Source organism: Pongo abelii, chromosome 10, assembly GCF_028885655.2.
Source record: "Pongo abelii isolate AG06213 chromosome 10, NHGRI_mPonAbe1-v2.0_pri, whole genome shotgun sequence".
NCBI classification, from domain to species: Eukaryota; Metazoa; Chordata; class Mammalia; order Primates; family Hominidae; genus Pongo; species Pongo abelii.
In genome coordinates this window covers 117,683,350-117,693,068 of record NC_071995.2, presented here as the reverse complement: position 1 = coordinate 117,693,068, position 9,719 = coordinate 117,683,350, and positions in this window count along the sequence as shown.

Here is a 9,719-nt window from a genome sequence, read left to right as displayed (position 1 = left end):
TCCACTGTGGGCACTGGGGAGTGTGGTGGTGTCCAGAAGCTTGGAGATGCCAGAAACTGCAGAGTCCCAAAGACAGTGTCACAGCCCTGGCTCAGGGAGCCCCTAGGTCTGGGTTCCCCAAAGGGCCCCAGCTCTTCTCTCCTTCTCACCGCCCACAATGGGGTGAGCAGGGGGCATGTTTCAGCCCTGTTTGTGTTACAGCTCTTTCAATCCCACCATTTGGTGGGTCCGGAGTTCTTGTTCCACATCCAGGAAGAACGAAGTACAAGGACAACTGGAGTGTGAGCAAGGTAGAGGGGAACTTCACTGAGTGACAAAATAGCTCTCAGGAGACTTTAAGTGGGTAGCTCCTTTCTGCAGGCAGGTCTTCCCCGATGAGAGTCCAGCAGTGAGGAGACCCAAAGTGGGCAGCTCCTTCCCACAGCTGGTAAGTCCCGACATCTGTGTGAACCTGGCTGGGGGAGGGGGTAGTTTTATGGGCTCAGAAGGGAGGAAGTGCACGCTGATTGGTCCATGGGCGGCCATGGGCAACCCAGAAGAATCACCATAAGCGTTCACTCGCGGCTGTGGACTCCACCTGGAACTGGCAGCCCCGCCCCCAGGTTTCAGGCCGTCCCTGGCTTGAAGGGAGGCTTTCACTAGGAATCTGCCCCTTGCCACCCAGGAGCCTGTCTGCCTCCTGCCACCATCAACATGCCATCCACAGCACCCAGGCTGTCCGTGCTGAGGGGTGCCTGCAGTCCTCAACACCCCCCACCTACCCCACTATCTCCCTCCTGCACTCCTCGGCACCCAAAGTCTGGAGGGGCCTGAGGCAGCAGGGGGCTGATGTGTCAGCACCACCCCAGGCATGTGCACACCTGGCTGGGTTGTGACAGCAGCCAGCCTTGGCCACTACTTTGCTCCACCCCAGAGTGGGCACCAGGAGCTGGGAGAGGCCAGGGAGCAGGAGCAGGCATTTCTGAGCCTACAGGTGTTGGGGGGGGGGCTTCCTGAGTCCCAGAGAGCACAGGGATGCCCGGGTCTGAAGCCATGGCTGGGAGACTGCAGCTGCGCCCAGGAGCACGGGGCTCTCACCCTGCCAACTCGGAAGGGGACAGAGCTCCTGCTGGTTCCTGGCTCCTGCCAGCTCCATGAAGCACACAGCCCCAGCCACATCTCCCCCGCTGCAGCTGGTGTCTCAGCAGTGGCTGCTCCAAACAGGGTGCCGCTGCCATCAATCCCATCCCCTGGAAAGGAGGATGGACTTACTGACTCACTTCTCATAGCACAAGTAATGGGATGTTACTTCTGAGATTAAATAATAAAACTGTGGCCTCCATCATGGGTTTTCTCTTTTGCTTACTCACTCTGATGAAGCCAGCTGCTCTGTTGCCAAGCTGCTCTATGGAGAGGCCCTTATGGCAAGGAACTGAGTGGGGACTGCAGCCAGCAGACTGTGATAAACTAAAGTCTTCAGTCCAACAGCCCATGAGGAACCAAATTCTGCCATCGATCACTTGAATGAGCTTGGAAGCAGCTCCTTCCCTAGTTGAGACTTCAGATGAGACGACAGCCCCCGCTGATCCCTCAATTGTTGTCTTGTGGGATATTCTGAGGCAGAGGATCCATTGAAGCCATGCCCAGATTCCTGACCAACAGAAAATATGAGATAATGAATGTTTGCTGTTTTAAACTGCTAGTTTTGGGGTGATTTGTTATGCAGAAGTGGATAACAAATCCACCACAATTACTATTGGTTGTCTTAGTGTTCCCTCTTTATCTTTCCATCTTCCAATAGGTATTTAACCAATTCCCTATATTAAATGCTCTCAGTTAAATTAACTGGCATGATTCCTATTTTCCAGATTAGACACTGACTGACCCAGACGGCATCTAAGCTGTGAAATAACTGGTGGTTAGTTAAGTAACAGGATGGGAAGAGTGTTTCAGGAATCAAAAGCAACATATGCAAAGATCTGGGCACCATTTATTCTTTAAACATATTTATTAAGCACCTACTATGTGCCAGACTCAATGCTAGATGTTTTGCAAATAAAGCTATAAATGAGAGAGCAAGATCCTGCCTCATGGAGGTTACCTTGGTATGTTCAGCAATGAGACAAAAGCTAAGACCAGTACATCAGAGACAGCTCACACTCTAGGCTTCCTCATAAAGGACATTGACACTTGGTGTTCTTAATATAGGCATGAGACAAGTAACCACCTTTCAGCATCAGCTTCTCATCTGTAAAGTGAGGAAGGCAATCTCTTCCTCACAGGACTGTAGCACTGATCAAAGGAGGTTTGAGGGCTTAAAGCAGCTTTATATAAGAGACAGAACTCTACTGCCATTAAGATAAAGCAGTCCTATTTTTAACAGCTAGACTCAACTCGGAATGATCAAAGTCTCTTCTCTGTCCAACTGGCCAGCATCCCTCTGCTGGCCTGGGGCTGGCTGCAGCCAAGGCCTAGGTTAACAGGATTAAACAAAGAGCCTGTTGCTTCTGGCCCCAGCCAGTGGGTTGCTGGCCATTGATTAAAAAAACAGGCTGTAATACAAAGAGTAACCTCCCTGTGGCCACCCACCCTATAAATCATCTGCTACCAAGGGCTATTGAATTACCTCTGGAAGATGGATGACACTGGGCTGGAAGGCTGCTTGATAAGGTTTCCTTTTGAATAATTTCACGTAGAAAGCTGGGTTTGAGAAATGGGGTCTTTCCACCAGCTCAGCCCCATCCATGTCGTCTCTGCCAGGTGCATTCAAGATAAACACGTTTCCTTACAGGCTGCCAGAGTGTCTGTGATGAAGGAAGAAAACATACTGCCAGGCCTCTGGGAAGTATCTACTTCCACCTGAGGCAAACATGGTAGCTTTGTTTTATTATTATTATTATATGTCATTTATTGTACTAACTTATTAATAGTATCTATCATTTATTAAGCATATTTTATGTGCCAGTCAAAGTATTTGAACTTACGAAGTCCTTAAACAATCATATGAGGGAGGTCCTATTACTCTCTTCATTTGACTGATGAGAAAATTAAAGCTCAGAGAGGTGACATGACTTTCTCATGGTTACAAAGCTAGTCAGTGTTGGAGGTGGGACTCAAACCTATGCTCTTAACAGGAGTTGGCAAACTTTCTGTAAAGGGTGAGACAATAAGTATTTTAGGCTTTGCAGGCTATATTGTCTCTTGTCTCTTTTGAAACTACTCACCTCTGTTCTTGTAGTGCAAGAGCAGCCACAGACTATGTGCATGGCTGTGTTCCAATAAAACTTTATGTATACAAACAGATGTGGGGGGGGGGGCAGGACCTGATTTGGCCTATGAGCCATAATATGACAACCTTTACTCTTAACAGTTATATGGCATTAATTCTCACCATTTGGGCTTTACAGTTTCTTGTACTTATCTGTTTTCACTTAGAAAATGCATTGACTCCTCATGGAGTCATCTGGTTTATTCAATTCATTCATAATTTCTTTATTGCCTTTGTGAAGGTTCTAGCTCTATGGAGAAAATACAGATATCCTGCTAGTCAGAGAAGTAAGATGTGTAATATATTTCAATTATTCATTATTTTAGTGAGGAAAGGGTCTGCAATGCTGCAGTAACAGTAAATCCCCCAAATTTCTGTGCTTTAGCAGAGGGTTTCTCAACTTCAGTGTTATTGATATTTTGGGGCTAGACAGCCCTGTGTTATCCTGTGCATTGTAGGATTTTTAGCAGCATTTCTGCCTCTACCCACTAGATGTCAATAGCATCTCCCTAGTCATGACAACCAAAATGTCTTCAGACATTGCCAAATGTACCCTGGTGGGGAAGGGGGGGCAAAATCATTCCCAGTTGAGAACCACTGGGTTAGGACAACAAAAGTTTATTCCTCACTCGTGAGAATGCAAATAGGTGCCATCAGCTATCCTTGACAGTTCCCCTGTAATGGTTCACAGGGATCCTAGATGCTTCCATCTACACTCTGCTATCTCAAAGTTCTTCACTTCCTGCCATGCATGTGGAAGAGATAGAGAATGGAGAACTCACCCCCTCTCTTGACTTTCTCAGACCAGAAGTGTTGCTTATGCTAGTGGGTCACTGGCCATAGCCTAACTACAAGAGAGAAAGAGCACATGGGAATCTCTCCATGAGGATTCAATTACTCAATAAACATTTAGTGACTACCTATTCTGGTTGACAGTGTGCTAATGCTGGTGATATCTCAGTGGATAAGTCAGATTCTCTCTCTACCCATATAGTGTTCACATTCTTGCTTTAATATGCTCTTTGGGGTTGCAAAAAAAGGGAGCATGCTCAGGTTTGGTAATAGGGATTATTGAAAAGATACATATAAATGTGAGAAATGAGATCAAATTATTTCCACAATTATGGTGGGTCCAAAGCTCCAAAAGCCCCAGGAAGAACCTGAATAAATATCTTGAAGTCTGAACCTAGTTTGTCCTTTTTCCCCTCATTCTTTTACCATTCATATGTCCTTAAAAAACAGAATACAACTGGATCAATTACCATCCAATAATGAGTCTTTGTTGACCACTTTCACTAAGTTATGCTGTGGTCACAAAGAACTCCAAAATGTCCATGGGTTACAACCACAGATATTTATTTGTTGCCTGTGTACATGTCATCTGCAAGTTTTCCTTGAGTCGGAGTTCAGCTCTGTCTTATATCCATATCTTCCTTATTCCAGAACTGAATGAAGGACAGTCCCATTCTCAGTCATGAGTCAGAAGAAGAGGAGCAGTATTAGAATCACTGTTAGCTCTTAAAATTCCTTCTCTAGGCATGAAATTAATATCTACAGAAATTCTATTGGCCAAAGCAACTCGTGTTACCAAGTAAGGACATCAGCAAGGCAGGAAGTATATTTATTACCCAGGGAGGGACACCAGGAAGTAGCACTAGTTGATAGATGAATCTATTATTGACAGATGAGTCTATCAACTAGAGAAGGGCTCTGGCATCTAGTAGGTAGAGGTCAGATATGCTGCTAAACATTCTATAATGCATAGGACAACAAAAAATATAGAGCCCAACATGTCAAGCAAATATCTTGAATGTAACTTATCACAGCAATTCTCAATTTTGTCTCCCAGGAAATATTTGAGAATGTCTAGAGGCATTATTTGCTGTTGCATCAGGGGCGATGCATCTCTGGTAGAGTCAAAGAATGCTGCTAAACATTGTATGATGCACAGGAAAGTCTCCCACAACAAAGAATTATCTCACCCCAAAAGTCAACAGTGCGAGATTGAGAAACCCTAACCTACCATAAGAAGTAACTGGGATCCTCCATTCATTCATTCATTCATTCATTTTTCTCATTATTAATCAATGATTTATTGAATGTCTATTGAATGCCAGACACTGTGCTAGGCCCTGGGGATATAATAGGAGCTAAAATAAACACGATTCCTGCTCAAATGGAGTTTATATTCTACTTGGAGAGACAGACATTAATCAATTAATCAAGTAATTCCATAACTGAGTGTTTCATTATAAATTAAAATAAATGGGAGAATGGAACAGATTTTTTAACAGCCTGTGGGGAAAGCGGGGAAGGTGGAAGGTTAGGAAAGTCTTTCTCAAGAAAGTGATAAGAATTCTAAAGCGTATGTAGGAATTACTAGATAAAGAGGAAGGGGAAGAGAGTTCTGGGCAGAGAAGTGGGAAGGAGGATGCTGTGTCTGATGGTCTGTAAAGTCCCGTGGGATAAACACACAGAAAGCAAAGGGTAAGTAGTATGTGATGCAGCTTAAGAAGACAGCAGGGACCAGATCACCCAGGGCTTTGTAGACCAGTCTGGAGAGTTTTCTGTTTCTCTTATGAGCAATGAGAAGCCACCAACAGGTTTTCAGCACTGAGGAAATAACGTACTTTGTATTTCAAACAGATCACTTAAGCTGCAGTGTGGAAAATGGCGTGGAGTAGGATAGAACTGATGCAGGGAGGTCTATCAGCAGACTTTCAGTCTTTCAGAGGAGGGAGGATGGGAGCTCAGAGGAGCGCGCTCCTGGGGAAGACAGAGAAAAGTGAATATATCTGAGAACTAATTAGATTCTGAATGGATACATTCAGAAATTTAGAAGATAGACTGATGGATAATGGATGTATAAATGAATAGATGGCTGTGAGTTTCAGTGAGACAGAAAATAATGGAAAAGGACCAGGTTTAGGGGCAGGGGAGTAGGAAGGCAATGTAATCTATAATAAAATACCAGCTTAAGAAGTAATTGAGGCAGCCTGGTGAAAATATCAAGAAGGCAGCTGGATATATGTGTGTCTGCAATTCAGAGGAGAGACAAGGCTGAAGTTATTAATATAAGAATAATCAGGATATAGATGCCCAAACCTCACATGGAAGCCTTTGAGTTGGACCCTAATCCCTGGTTTCATCATTTGTGGCTGGTTTTCCTTGACTCAATGCCAGTAACTGTAACAACTCTATGAAGATAGAACCACTTGTCTGCTTCCCTCAGAATTCACTCATTCATTCCACAGTCTTGGATGTCTGTGTGTCAGACTTTATCCTTGGGGGCTGGTGATACAGCTGTAAATGAGAACAAACAAGGTTATGGTCCTGATAGGCATTTAATATTTTATGGCTTCTTCCTTCATATAAATTGTGCAAAACAACTGATTCTTGGTCTTTCCACGTCTGGTCTGGAGTAAATTATCCCACACTGAAGGAAATGCTTGCCTGTAAAATAAACTCAAAATCATAATAGGTTAATAAAATTATAGTGTCTCAGCCTTACATTGGTAGGGTCTACTTGGTTCAATGATGTTGAATAGATATCCTCTCACACGCCAACTTTAATTGATTGGTAGTAGCTGCCTGGAGAGTTAGGTGGAGAATGATTCAGCTGGAATAAAAAACCAAAGCAATTGATTAGTGATGTCTGTCAAGGGTTTGATATGGGAGAGTGAAAGGCAATTACCCACTGCTCTAATCTCATTGATCATTTTTATATATTGCTAAATTCTATTTAATAATATTTTGTTAAGAAATTTTGTGTGTGTTTGTGAGAGATCTTGGTCTATTCGTTTTTTTTTTTTTTTTAATTAATATCCTTGGCAGGGCACAGTGGCTCATGCCTGTAATCTCAACACTTTGGGAGGTTGAGGCAGGTGGATCACGAGGTCAGGAGATCAAGACCATCCTGGCTAACATGGTGAAACCCTGTCTTTACTAAAAACACAAAAAATTAGCTGGGTGTGGTGGCAGGCGCCTGTAGTCCCAGCTACTCTGGAGGCTGAGGCAGGAGAATGGCGTGAACCCGGGAGGCGGAGCTTGCAATGAGCCGAGATTGTGCCACTGCACTCTAGCCTGGGTGACAGAGTGAGATTCCGTCTCAAAAAAAAAAAAAAAAAAGAATTAATATCTTCATTAGGCTTTCTTATTGGAGTTATGTTGGCCTAATGAAATGAGTTGAAAACAATTCTCTCCTTTATTTTATAAACGAGTTTATGTGATATTGGCATTATTTTTTTCTTAAATATTTGATGAAATGTGCCTGTAGTTGTAGGGGAGGAAAGGCAGGGAGAGGTTTTAATACCATAATCCAATTTCTTAAATGCAGGGCTATGTAGATTTTCTATTTCTTTTTCTGTTAATTTTAAGTTGTATATTTTGAGGGATTTGTACGTTTCACCTAAGTTGTCAAATTTAACCCATTCCTTTAAAAGGTGAAGAAACTAAAGCTTAGATATGACAATTACTATGCCCCAGGCCACAGAGTAAATGACAGATCAACAGAACTCAGGTCTTTATGGGCTGAGTTCATTGTTCCTAGTCTGCCACATCCAGATTTATCCTACTTCCAAAAACCACAGGGGGATTTTCTGAGGATCTTTCCAGGAATAACATACGCATGCATTTCAAATGCCCCATGCTGCAGTGTTTAGCATGATCTAGTGATAGAGAGAAAGAGCTGTCCAGGGCAAAACCAACATACTTGAGCCTTAGATTTTAGCAGTCTTACCTGCCAAAGGTTGAGGCTTTTTTAGGAAACTCATGGATCACAAGGAAGAGAAATCTATTCTGTTTGAGTTGGCCTGGAAAGCAGTCAAGTCTGCCTTTCCCTGTGGTGCCCCCAGTTCAGTGTAGGAAGCCAGGCTGTCCATGCAGATTACTACCCCCTGCGTCTGGGCCTGACCACTGGAAGATAAAGTCCCCAGGAACCATCTCTGCCTAACCTGACCTACTTAGATGTGACAAGCCTGATGAGGTTGGGAGTAGAGCTAATGGAGATGGACAAGAAGGCAGGCCTGGGGTGGCCCAAGGGAGGTAAGCTCATAGGACTTGGCTCAAAACACTCCTGGGGAAAGGTCTCTCTAGAGGAGAAGCATCTGTTAAATCTGACCACATCAGCATCCTGCTTAAAACTTTTCAGTGATATCCTTGTGTGCTCATGAAATCACCTAAACTCCTTAATGTGGCCTCCAAGACGTGACCATGTGATGCTTCTTTCTCCATCCTTCCTCCTGACCACTGTCTTTGAGTGAAACTCAACTGTCTTTAGTTCCAAAATGGCAACATGTTTCCCCTTAACCCAGGGCCTTTGCACAGGCTGCTTTCTTGGACTAAAATATGTTCTCCCCTTATTCTCATTTGGCTTGTCCTATTGGATCTTCAAGGTTGCAGCTTAAATATCACTTGTTCCAATGGCATTTCCCAACAGCACAAGTCCGTGTCCCTTCTGTGTGTTTCCATAGCCCATCACACTCACACTATAGTCACACTTACACATTGTTTTGGAACAATTTGCCCATTTATTTACCAGTATTTCCCACTAGACCGTGAGCTACATGGCCTCTGCCTTGAGCCTCATAGTCTCATAATCCATTGCTTACTCAACGTCTTCATGTATGTCCTTTAACATGATGGACTTAACATATCCAATACTGAACTCCTGAACTCTTACCAAACCCATCCCTCCCTAGTCTTTCCTATCTCAGCAAATGGCAACTCTATCCAATCAATTGCTCAGGCCAAAAACCCTGGAGTTATCCTCAATGCCTCTTTTTTCATTATCTCCCACATCTTATCCATTAGCAACTCACATTTCAAAATATTCCCAGAATCTGGTGTTGCTACCCAGAATGAAGCCACTGTACCCCCTCACTCAGGTTAATGCAACAGGCTTCTAAGCAGTCTCCTGATCTACCCTTGCTTCCCTACATTCTATTTATTTTCCCCCTTTGACTTTTATTTTATTTTATTTATTTATTTTGGGTCTCACTCTGTTGTCCAGCCTAAAGTGCAATGGCATAATCATAGCTCACTGCAGCCTCAAACCCCTGGGCTCAAGCAATCCTCCCACTTCAGCCTCCTGAGAAGTTAGGACTACAGACACCTGCCACCACACCTGACTAATTTTTTAATTTTTTTGTAGAGATGGCGGGGGGGTCTTTCCATGTTGGTTTCCCAGGGTAGTCTTGAGCCCCTGGGCTCAATATTTTATTTTTATTTTAGATTCAAGGATCACATGTGATGGTTTGTTACATAAATATATTGTTTAATGGTGAGGTTTGGGTTTTTAGTGTACTCATCATTCAAACAGTGAACACTATATGCAATAGGTAGTGTTTTAAATCCTCACCATCCTCCCCCATTTTGGAGTCCCCGGTGTCTATTCTTTCAATCTATATATCTGTGTGTACTCACTGTTTAGCTCCCACTTATAAGTGAGAACATGCAGTACTTGATTTTCTGT